The 12,449-nt window shown below is 41.2% G+C and overlaps 6 non-coding genes across 6 annotated transcripts; all 6 read left to right on the forward strand.

Moving 5' to 3' along the window:
- The first annotated feature begins 9,570 nt into the window (after nucleotides 1–9,570).
- Nucleotides 9,571–9,644, forward strand: trnat-ugu (transfer RNA threonine (anticodon UGU)). The gene has a single exon. It is a non-coding gene; the product is annotated as a tRNA-Thr (tRNA).
- A 649-nt stretch (nucleotides 9,645–10,293) lies between these two features.
- trnat-cgu (transfer RNA threonine (anticodon CGU)) lies at nucleotides 10,294–10,367 on the forward strand. Its single transcript has one exon. It is a non-coding gene; the product is annotated as a tRNA-Thr (tRNA).
- Nucleotides 10,368–10,665: 298 nt separating this feature from the next.
- On the forward strand, nucleotides 10,666–10,739 carry trnat-cgu (transfer RNA threonine (anticodon CGU)). The gene has a single exon. It is a non-coding gene; the product is annotated as a tRNA-Thr (tRNA).
- A 298-nt stretch (nucleotides 10,740–11,037) lies between these two features.
- trnat-ugu (transfer RNA threonine (anticodon UGU)) lies at nucleotides 11,038–11,112 on the forward strand. Its single transcript has one exon. It is a non-coding gene; the product is annotated as a tRNA-Thr (tRNA).
- Nucleotides 11,113–11,747: 635 nt separating this feature from the next.
- Nucleotides 11,748–11,821, forward strand: trnat-cgu (transfer RNA threonine (anticodon CGU)). The gene has a single exon. It is a non-coding gene; the product is annotated as a tRNA-Thr (tRNA).
- Nucleotides 11,822–12,119: 298 nt separating this feature from the next.
- On the forward strand, nucleotides 12,120–12,193 carry trnat-ugu (transfer RNA threonine (anticodon UGU)). Its single transcript has one exon. It is a non-coding gene; the product is annotated as a tRNA-Thr (tRNA).
- The last annotated feature ends 256 nt before the right edge of the window (nucleotides 12,194–12,449 follow it).

A 12,449-nucleotide genomic window follows, 5' to 3' on the forward strand; every position in this document is an offset into this window, starting at 1 on the left:
AATTCAAGCTTAAATCTGACATGAGCTTGTGTTGTCCTCTATTACTAAATGAAGCTCGGCCCCCTCTGATAAGGCGTCGCTCAAAGAATGACAAAGTGACACGTCAATAGTGATAATGTCTATGATCAATGTTTCTGTTTTGTAAATACAATGTATGTTTCTGTATGTTTTGCAAATATGAATGTATGCTTTGTTTAAAATATATATATATATATATACATGTACTGTATATTGTGGATTTTTTGTTTCTGTTTATTTAGTAAATATCTACATTTTAAATCTTTGAATGCCAAATGAAATATAGTCTATATCATGGGTCGGGAACCTATGGCTCACAAGCCAGATCTGGCTCTTTTGACGGCTGCATCTGGCTCGCAGACAAATCTTTAACTTTTTTTTTTTTAAAAGTTTTGCTATACTCCTTTGCGCGAAACGGCGGCGGTCACCGGCAACTAGAAAGCCGGTTCGCAGTAATTTTAGTGGGAAAGTGGCAAACATACATGTCGTTCTATCTATCTATCTATCTATCTATCTATCTATCTATCTATCTATCTATCTATCTATCTATCTATCTATCTATCTATCTATCTATCTATCTATCTATCTATCTATCTATCTATCTATCTATCTATCTATCTATCTATCTATCTATCTATCTATCTATCTATCTGTATTGGCAATGCAGATGAGGCAGAGAAACTGTTCAAGTGCGGTTGCTGTACTTTGCTGTCGAAAATAGCAGCCGATATGCGCTTGTGGGTGAAGTAAACGTCCCTCGTTTTTAGTTTCGTTTTTCGCGTTTTTCAGGTAATTTTAGAAACCCCTTTGAGAAGATGGAAAAAGCAAAAAAAGACGAGGAGTATCGTACTTTTCAGCAGGCATGGACAGAGGAATTTGCCTTTGTGGAAAGAGCAGGTTCTACGGCACAGGTGTCAAACCGGTCCTCAAAGGGCCGCAGTGGGTACTGGATTTCATTCCAACCAAACGAGATGAATACCTTTTCACCAATCTGGTGTCTTACAAGTGTATTCAGTTGATTCCCATCAGGTGCAGCTTATTTTAGCAGAAACCTCATTGGTTGAACTGTCTATGCTGGATCTGTTGGAACAAAGACCAGGACCCAAAGCGGCCCTTTGTGGAATCGGTTTGACACCACTGTTCTACGGTGTGTCTAATACGCAATGATAAAATTGAATCTTTATGAAAAGGTCAAATATAAATTGGCACTTCGACACTCGCCATACTACATTTGCATCAAAATATCCTGCGTGGGACAACAAAGCATGTCAAGAGCTACTATCGAGAGTGCAAGCTAGTCAGCAGCAACTCCGTGTTTGGACCCAACAAGATGACTGGAATTCGGCTAGCTTTGCTGGCGCTTTAGCAATTGTGAGAAACGGAAAGCCATTCACAGAGGGTGAGCAGGCCAAAGCATTCATGCTTGATGTTGCCAATGAACTTTTTGACGACTTTTCGGACAAAGACAAGATAATTAAACAGATAAAAGACACGCCTCTGTAGGCAAGAACTGTTCACGATTGAACAATCATGATGTCAAATCAAATTGAGGCAACGCAAGTGATGGACATAATTTCGGCCTGTGTTGTTAATCTTACTTTAAAAAAGTAATTAATTACAGTTACAAATTACTTCTCCCAAAAAGTAATTGCGTTAGTAACTCAGTTGCCTGAATGTAAGAGTAATTAGTTACTCGGCAAAGTAACTGGTGATAGTTTTCATGTTTTTTTTTTTCTCCCAAAAAAAACAACAACAACAAACAAACAAACAAAAAACAGGTCACACAATGTGAAGTTTAAAGGGTTTTTGGGACAATGGGCCCTAGCCCAATTCTTAAACCTAAACTAGACACAGGGGTATTGCGGCTATTGCGATAACTAGATAGTAACCTTTGCTATGTGTTGGTAGTCATTTAATGTTGTGAATCAACCGTTAAAGTTGTTAAAATTGCTCCCGTTATTGCATTAGTTGTCTTCTGCCTATTTTTGACATGTGTAAGTATTAAAACTTTTTCATCATTTAAAGATAGATTTAAGTTAAGTTTTGCCGATTTAGGAGCATTTTAGATAAAAAGTTACTTAGGTTCGCTAGAAAGGTTCTCTATAACAGAGCCTTCCATAGAAGTCCACTGCTTTAAGATGGCGGCTGTTTCCTCACGCATCTAGTTCTATATTATACACAGGGGTGCACATAAGTGGTCCGCATGCGCGCATGCGTACCGGACGTAGACAAACGCGCTGGCCCTCAACGACTTCCATACGCTTTGGCGTACCGATGGCTGACCACCGTATTTGCGGCGGACACGAGAAAATAACTTCTCAAAATGTCAAAGAGGCAGGCCACACTGAGTAATTACTTCCGTGTTCCCCCACCCCCGTCAAAAGACAGACAGATGACAGAGACGTCACCGGAGCTACCGAAAAAAAAGGACTTTTGCTGAAAAGTAGGAGGTACCATGGCTAGAAGCAAATGATGCTCGCACGGAAATGCGGTACAAAATGTGCCATGAGAATCCCAATGTCGCCAATAAGAGCAGCGCATTTTATGTAGGGTCAAAGAATTTCAGCCATCCAAACTTTGAAAAGCACGAAAAAAACAGAGAGCATGTGGCAATTAAGCAAACTATCGATGTCAAACAGGACCCCGCTCGCCCTATGGACAAGTGGCGGAATAAAGGTAATGAACAGCGACATGCACTGACAAACGTGTTTTTGCTCGCATTTTACAAAGCTAAACATGCACGTTCAATAAGGTCTTATGAGGAGGACATCCCACTTTTAAAAAGGGTTGGAGTTAATGTGGGAGCCGCATAATGCCCTTTATTTTGAATTGGTGCTTTTTATTTCTTTACATTTCACTTCAAAGTAATGGCAATTTTGTTGTGCCAGTTGATGTTAATCAAGCATTAATTATTAATTAAAGTTAATTGGCTCTAAGTAAAGCTTGTCATAAATTTATCGCATCAGGCGGGTCGGCTCTCAAGTTCAATGAGGACCAAGTCACATCTCCAGGTCCTCCTCTGAGAACCTGGGCAAAAAAATTATGTGCACCCCTGATTATACATGTTACTAATGCCACTGTGTCTGTCATTTGCATCTAGTTCTGTATATATGTGATATCTACCAAAGCATCATGTGGGCGTAGTTTGTAGGCTATCGGCTACAGTCAGGTATCATTGGAGCCACCTAGCATAGTAGCATCGCGTTTGCAACGGCGTCCCACTCCCTTGCCTCCTCCCCACTCCTGCTCTGCTCTCTCGCCCCGTGAGTCCGTCTTTTACAGACTTTTCTCGTGTCAGTCAACCAACATCGTAACGCATAGTAACGCACGCCATTCCCGCTTCAGTAACGGTAACGGCGTTGCCAAGATGAGAAAATTAATTAATTGGATTACTCACTACTGAAGAAAATAACGGCATTAGTAACGCCGTTATCTTCTAACGCCGTTATTAACAACACTGATTGCGGCTCCATTTTTTTCTCTCGCTTTAGATGAGTCAACAGACGTAAGCAATTTATCCCAGTTCAGTGTGATTGCAAGGTTTTGAATATGGAAGGGACAATAAGCGGGGGAGGATTTGTTCAAGTCCTTCACTGAGTCCGTTAAAGAAAAAAAATCTATCGATGAATAGACTTGTTTCGGTGTTCACTGATGGTGCTCCATGCGTGGTGGGGAAAAACAAGATTCGCGGTGCTTTGTAAACATGAAAAGAGAAGCATTCTAAGTTTCTCAACGCCTGCATGAAGCTTAACCCCACCAAGTATCAACCAGACTACAAAGCCATCAGCAAAACCATGAAGCACCAGAAGCCGCATTAATGGTAAGAAATACTCATCGTTGATTAGCAACAGCATAAAAATGTTATTAAATAGATTTCTGAGACTTATTATACTTTAAAAGTGTTGAAATTACATAAAATGCACACATTATTTGTATTTAGTTTTAAAGGGCAACTGAAGACCTTTCCGGATTTTGGTGTAATTTTACAAATACTGTATAAACTTTGGACGAGTTCGTCAAAACAACCATGACTTATTATACTTTAAAAGTGTTGAAATTACATAAAATGCACACATTATTTGTATTTTTAGTTTTAAAGGGCAACTGAAGACCTTTCCGGATTTGGTGTAATTTTACGAATATAAACTTTGGACGAGTTCGTCAAAACAACCATGACATTATCAACACGTAATTGCAAGGATAATTTGCGTTTTTTTGTTGTTGTTTTTTTGCACTCCGTTGATGGTCCCTTCACAAACCCGGAAGTGTGACGTAGGCAACAGAAGACTACCCACAGCTAGCATAGCAGCAACAATAATGTCATACACACACAAAAAATATTCAATAGGCCACAAATATGAATGATACCAGATTTATGTTGAATCAGCATCAGCTTTCGCTGTCAGATTGTGACGCAACATAGAAAGCTAAGTAATACCAAGAACACAATAGCACACATCAAAGAACATAAGATAGCAACGGACTAGCGCAACATTGAAAAATGATCATGGCAGTGGGAAATATGTATTTACTCTTTTCTGTAGCATTAAGTGTTCTCTATACAAAGATAAATCATTATTAAAATATGAAGGTAACTAGATTTTTCGTTTTAAAAATGTGTACTGTATATATGACTAGTTTATTATTTCATGTCATCAAAATTTGCTCCATTTATTTGTCCTAAGTCATCGTCATCTGATGTCGCAGACGGAAGAAATTCAGCATCTGGCAGGCCTCATGGGATCTGTTCAGTCGTCATCGCTGGACACTGCATCACTTGGGTCATCATATGACTCGACCCACTCTCTCATGAGTTTGGGAAACTGGGTGGCGACTGACTTGCAACGCTTTTTTCATCGTGTTGAGGGTTTCCGCCGCTTAATTTTTTATGTTTGGCTTCCTGGTGGAGAAAAAAAAAAAATCACAGCAGCATGAAAATATTTGATGAATCCTAATTTGAATTTAATAATAATTTCTTGGTGATCAAATAATAATGCCCCAGTCAAAGCAGCATCTATTTGATGCTATTGTTCCCTCTTCAAATAGGCAGACCTTGATGTTGATGTTGTAGTACAATAGTTATTGGTTTATTGAGATGTATTTGATACATTAGGACCTGGCGGATTGTTTTGAATGAATGAATGTTTTATTTGGACATGAGAAAAAAAATAAAAATAATAGACAAACAAAACAAACGAAAAACAAAATGATTTTTTTTTTTTTTTTTTAATTAGACAGAACCTATGATATTCTCGAGATAACAGAAACAATAGTTAAGACAATAATAATAATGACAATAATAAACAAGATCAGAATTTATTCATTGTGTCCAAAAAGGAGTAAAATGAAGCTTTTGCTTATTAAAACCTACCGCCCATTTCTATTCCTTAATTATATCTTTCCGCCCTATGTAACTAGTCCTCACATTAACAATGAAATAAACTAAATAACCATATACATAAGATGCAAGATAAACAAAAATAAACAGGACTTAGCCAATAACAGATATTTTTGTAAAATGGATAGTGAATTTATTGTACATTTATAAGTATTACCCCAGACTTCTGCACAGTAGTGTAAATATGGCAGAAGCAGGGCCGGCCCAGGCCATTTGGGGGCCCCTAAGCAAAATAATGCCAAGGGGCCCATATTTTTGGCCCACCATTTCGTCACAGTGTACTGTGAAACCCATACATGCAATCCAACCTATATGTCCATATTTTGTATATTAATCAGATTTTGTTGCACTGCATTCTTCAAACTTCTCACCCCAAATGATGGTCAGTACTTACAGTAGATAACGCTTAATCTTTTTCTAAAAGAGGAAAGAAAGAGGTTAAGGAAGAGCCTTTATTTTTTAAAGCTTGTAATCAAGTATCAAAACTCATAAAAGTCAAATAAAGCAAACTGTAGTAAACAAAATAGAATATAAACTAAGCAATTGCCAGATTGCCCCCTATCTGGGCCCCCTAATGGTCAGGGGCCCTAAGTAGCTGCATAGTCTGCGTATAGGCTGGGCCGGCCCTGGGCAGAAGTCTGGGATAATATATAGGCTTTATATTTACCCTGTGACAGGCCAAAAAACAACGACCCAAGGACCTATTTGGTGCTGGGGACATTTGAATTTACATAATACCTATTGATATAGTAATAAAATCACATGAGTAGACCTGTCAGCAAACCTATCTACTTATGACAGGGCAACAGCAAAAACAAAAAAATGTTGCGCTTCAACAAACAGGCAGTAGGAGTCCCCCTCGTTTATAAATAGAAGTGCATCAAATTTTAGAATCATTAAAGCCATTAAGGGTCTCTACTTATGTCTTTGTAAAACCAGGGTTGCATTGTTGTAGGTTTTCAAAGCTGTCGTCGCTGAAATGATTAAAACAATGAGCCGATTGGGGACCTGTATGCATGCTCACAAAAACGGTCCAAACCATTGCAGGAGAAGTTTTTTTGGACCACTCATAGAGTCTCGAGTCTTCCTGTGAGCAATTCACCACTACACATCAAGATGGCATGACGAATCTCGCGAGTAAAACCCAGAAAATGTTTGCAATATATGGCGAAGATAGCGTGGTGCTATATTTCCGTGTTCAGAGTGGTGGCGAGGCTTCCTGGAAGTTACGTCATCAGGTAGCGGTCGGCAGGGCGGCGCGTCCCTCGTTGCTATGGTGTTGCTATGGCTATAACTCAAAAACTACGCGGTCAATTTTTTTTTTTTTTTTTAATGTTACTTTTTGAGACAGCGAATGATGCATTTAATACAATTCAACTGAGTAAAACACTCAAGAGCGAAATCCGAAAAGCTCTTCAGTTGCCCTTTAAATATATTGTATGGCTCTCATGGAATTACATTTAAGAATATGTGGTGTTCATGGCTTTCTCAGCCAAAAAGGTTCCCTGTTCTATATTAACGCAGAAAATGCTTGGCCTTTTGGTTTTATGCAAGATCTCCCCTTCCATTCGACTCTGGAGGCCCTGAAGCACATTGGAGTCATGGTTTGCATTCATGGTATTCTCTCACAAGAAACTCCGATAATAGAATAAAATAGTCTTTATTTGTCATTGCCAAGAGGTACACATATTATACACTATACTATATCTAATCATATACTATAATTACTATCAAACGCTACATATCTTGAATTTTTTAGCTCCTGAAATCCAAGCTTCTTTTATTTTTGTAATTATTTTTTGCAATGCATTTTTCCAGAGCTGGCAAAGTCTGGTCCTCCTCCAACATGCATGAATCAAATAATCAGGGTGTCCGGAGGAAGTTAGAAGTGTTTGGGAGATGAGAACACATTTTCCAGAATGTTGACGTCAATTTCTTCAACTTCACTGTCAGTTTGACTTCCTATCTATTTTTCTCTCCTTCAAATTGGTTATTGACCCTAACTAACTGTTGGCAGACATCACGTATCGACTTGGTCAAGGGCCTTTTGGTGCACATGGCATATAGCTACGTTATTGAGGTGCTGCTGTGACATGGTAGATCTTAACCAAATTTTCATCTTTTGAGTGTGCTAAAACTTCATTCAGCTGCAGCTGAAGCTACAGGGACGACCATGAACAATCTAACCAGTGTCTCAACCTCATTGAATAAACTTCTTACGTCACTGGGCATTCCCCTGAGAATCTCTGCTGCTTCACTAGCTAAAACTTTGCTATACTTTAAGAGAAACATTGGCAGCTGAATCTTCAGTCTATGTTGATGTATCTATGGATACTGTCCAATGATATTATCCATTTCCCCCAGTAAGGAAAACATCAATTTTTCAAGGTCTGCAAATCTGGTTGGCTGAACCGTTCCTTGAGCTGAACATCTATGTTGTCCACTACCTTGAAAAAATCTGCCCTCTTGTGTTCTTCTGCTGTCTTTGGTTTATGCTGACTAGCCCCACAAGTGAATCTTTTTTGAGGAGGTTGTTCTTTGGTGAGGAACAAAAATCTGCTCACTACCAAGGGACTCGGTCTTTGATTCTGCCTTTTCAAAGATGTCTTTAAACTTTTCCTCATCCCTCTTTTTGTTTTCGTCTAAGTGCTGAGCTAAAATGCTCAACAACAGCCTGCATGCCTCCGATTGTCTGCATTTGCTTTTGTAATGACTGTTTTAAGCACTTGAGCTCTCCCAACACCTATGATGCCGTCAGTAGTCCAAGAACAGTTTTGCCCTTCTGAGAGCGATCTAGAAGACTGTTGGCCCTTGTGCTAGATTCAGACCCAACTGTGGCCATTTCCTCCAAGCTTGTCAGCACAGCCTCCCACTGACTAAGAAGTGTATCGACAGCTTTTCCATGCACTGCCCATCTAGTTGGACACAGGGGTGTCACTGTTTTAGTATTCCCTTCTGCTATTTTCTGTCCTGCCAACATCCCCTTGAACTTCCCTGATTGGTTGCTTAGAGTTCCTAGTTCATGGACCCACTGCAACGAGTAAGCACTAGGGGAGAGGCATTGCAAGATGACTGTGTACGAGATTTACACAATGTGCAGCACAGTGCACATAGTGAGCCAACGGCTGTTGCCTCTTCAACACTCCCTACGCCCCAGACCACTTCCCAGACATATTTGCAGCGCCATTGTATGTCTGACCACGTTAACCTGATATTTGAATTTTCCATCTCAAGAGTACATCAAAAGCTACTTGGGCTATATCCTCACCACTGGAGCCTGGCATCTCATACAATTACACAAAGTTCGTGTGGCACTGGGTCATGGTCCACTTACGTGAAACAGATGGAAATTTGCTCCTTTCCATGAACATCTTGTGTGCCATCCATTATAATTGAAAATTGTTTCCCTCCACTGCCACTTATAGTCCCATGGGTGTCCCATTTTGGGGCATCCTGGGATCTTCCCCAAGACTCTGCCACTTTGGGACAGAGTGTAGCCTTTGTTTTGTAAATGGGGCCATTACTGATGCACTGAGGAAGGACCAATCCCATTTCTATTTTTCTACCTCCTACCCCTTGGCCCTTCAAATGGAGCAATAAGGGGTAAGGCTTGAAACGTCACCCCTACGAATTGGGACACCCCTTCACATTCACTATGCCAACAGAGCAAAGTAATTTTGTTATTTTAAGGCAGTGGTCTCCAAACTATTCCACATAGGGCTGCAGTGGGTGCAGGATTTGACTCCAACAAAACAAGACCACACCTTTTCACCAATCTGGTGTTTTATAAGTGTAATCAGTTGATTGCAGTCAGGTGCTGCTTGTTTTAGTACAAACTACATTGGTTAAAAGGTCTGTGCTTGACCGGTATAAACAAAAACCAGGACCCACAGCGGTTCTCGAGGACCGGTTTGGAGACCCTTGTTTTAAGGAAATGGTCACACAAATATATAATGCTGTTCCACCTAGTTGACCAATCGCTGGGATAGGGTGTATCACTTAGCCATACACACTGAGCTGGAGAGCACCCAAAGCCAACAGCGGGTTTGTTTAAATCAAGATTACAACTTTGGAATAAAGTCAGGAAATTTTTGTTTCTCAGCATCAGCTTTAGACAGGTCAAAAAGTGTTTGGTAAAGGATTAGGAAGCAAAGGGTGCTGTGGCTTAGCTGGTCGAAGTGCCTGTCTTGTAAACAGGAGATCCTGGGTTCAAGTCCCAGCAGTGCCTGCTGTTCTTTTGTGGGGTCTTTCAGAACATTGCGCAAATTTGACAGGAAAGGCTTGGTTCTTTGAAGCAACTGTGTTTAGCATTTTTAAGAAAACAATGCTTTTTCACCTAGTTGATCAATCGCTGGGATGCGGTGTGTCACTCAGTCACTTACACTAAGCTGGAGAGCACCCTTTGGCCAACAGCTGGTTTGCCCAAATCAAGATTAAAACTGTGGAATAAAGAGTGGAAGTTTTTGTTACCCAGCATCATCTCTAGACAGGTGAAAGGATGATCGGTAAAGACCTATGAAGCAAAGGGTGCTGTGGCTTAGCTGGTCGAAGTTCCTGCCTTGTAAACAGGGGATCCTGGGTTCAACTCCCAGCAGTCCCTGCTGTTGTTATGTTTGGTCTTTCAGAGCATTGCACAAAATTTGAGAGGAAAGGCTTGGTTCTTTGAAGCATCTGTGTTTAGCGTTATTAAGAAAACAATGCTGTTCCACATAGTTGATCAATCGCTGGGATGGGTTGTGTCTTTCAGTTGTATCCACTGAGCTGGAAATCACCCATCGGCCAACAGCGGTTTGCTCAAATCAGGATTATAATTCTTATTACCCAGCATCAGCTTTAGCCAGGTCAGAGGATGATCGACAAAGGACCAACAGGCGAAGGGCGCTGTGGCTTAGCTGGTCAAAGTGCCTGTCTCGTAAACAGGAGATCCTGGGTTCAACTCCCAGCAGTGCCTGCTGTCGTTTTGTGGGGTCTTTCAGAACATTGCAAAAATTTGACAGGAAAGGCTTGGTTCTTTGAAGCAACTGTGTTTAGCATTGTTAAGAAAACAATGCTTTTTCACCTAGTTGATCAATTGCTGGGATGCGGTGTGTCACTCAGTCACTTACACTAAGCTGGAGAGCACCCATTGGCCAACAGCTGGTTTGCCCAAATCAAGATTAAAACTGTGGAATAAATTGAGGAAGTTCTTGTTACCCAGCATCATCTCGAGACAGGTGAAAGGATGATCGGTAAAGACCTATGAAGCAAAAGGCACTGTGGCTTAGCTGGTCAAAGTTCCTGTCTCGTAAACAGGAGATCCTGGGTTCCACTCCCAGCAGTGCCTGCTGTTGTTATGTGTGGGCTTTCAGAGCATTGCACACATTTCGAGAGGAAAGGCTTGGTTCTTTGAAGCATCTGTGTTTAGCGTTATTAAGAAATCAATGCTGTTCCACCGAGTTGATCAATCGCTGGGTTGGGGTCTGTCACTCAGTCACTTACACTAAGCTGGAGAGCACCCACTGGCCAACAGCTGGTTTGCCCAAATCAAGATTAAAACTGTGGAATAAATTGAGGAACTTCTTGGGACCCAGCGTCATCTCTAGACAGGTGAAAGGATGATCGGTAAAGACCTATGAAGCAAAGGCCGCTGTGGCTTAGCTGGTCAAAGTTCCTGTCTTGTAAACAGGAGATCCTGGGTTCAACTCCCAGCAGTGCCTGCTGTTGTTATGTGTGGTCTTTCAGAGCATTGCCCAAAATTTCAGAGGAAAGGCTTGGTTCTTCGAAGCATCTGTGTTTAGCGTTATTAAGAAAACAATGCTGTTCCACCGAGTTGATCAATCGCTGGGATGGGGTGTGTCACTCAATCACATACAGTGAGCTGGAGAGCACCCATCGGCCAACAGTGGGTTTGCTCAAAATAAGGATTATAACTGTGGAACAAAGTGAGGATATTCTTTTTAGCCAGGTCAAAAGATGATTGACAAACAAGCCAGGAGCGAAGTTTGCTGTGGCTTAGCTGGTCGAAGTTCCTGCCTTGTAAACAGGGGATCCTGGGTTCACCTCCCAGCAGTGCCTGCTGTTGTTATGTTTGGTCTTTCAGAGCATTGCACAAAATTTGAGAGGAAAGGCTTGGTTCTTTGAAGCATCTGTGTTTAGCGTTATTAAGAAAACAATGCTGTTCCACATAGTTGATCAATCGCTGGGATGGGTTGTGTCTTTCAGTTGTATCCACTGAGCTGGAGATCACCCATCGGCCAACAGCGGTTTGCTCAAATCAGGATTATAATTCTTATTACCCAGCATCAGCTTTAGCCAGGTCAAAGGATGATCGACAAAGGACCAACAGGCGAAGGGCACTGTAGCTTAGCTGGTCAAAGTGCCTGTCTCGTAAACAGGAGATCCTGGGTTCAACTCCCAGCAGTGCCTGCTGTTCTTTTGTGGGGTCTTTCAGAACATTGCACAGATTTGACAGGAAAGGCTTGGTTCTTTGAAGCAACTGTGTTTAGCATTGTTAAGAAAACAATGCTTTTTCACCTAGTTGATCAATTGCTGGGATGCGGTGTGTCACTCAGTCACTTACACTAAGCTGGAGAGCACCCATTGGCCAACAGCTGGTTTGCCCAAATCAAGATTAAAACTGTGGAATAAATTGAGGAAGTTCTTGTTACCCAGCATCATCTCTAGACAGGTGAAAGGATGATCGGTAAAGACCTATGAAGCAAAGGGCGCTGTGGCTTAGCTGGTCAAAGTTCCTGTCTTGTAAACAGGAGATCCTGGGTTCAACTCCCAGCAGTGCCTCCTGTTGCACAAATTTGACAGGAAAGGCTTGGTTCTTTGAAGCAACCGTGTTTAGCATTGTTAAGAAAGCAATGCTTTTTCACCTAGTTCATCAATCGCTGGGATGCGGTGTGTCACTCAGTCACTTACACTCAGCTGGAGAGCATCCATTGGCCAGCAGCTGGTTTGCCCAAATCAGTATTAAAACTGGAATAAATTGAGGAGCTTCTTGTGACCCAGCATCATCTCTAGACAGGTGAAAGGATGATCGGTAAAG

This window comes from Corythoichthys intestinalis, chromosome 11 (assembly GCF_030265065.1).
Source record: "Corythoichthys intestinalis isolate RoL2023-P3 chromosome 11, ASM3026506v1, whole genome shotgun sequence".
NCBI lineage: Eukaryota > Metazoa > Chordata > Actinopteri > Syngnathiformes > Syngnathidae > Corythoichthys > Corythoichthys intestinalis.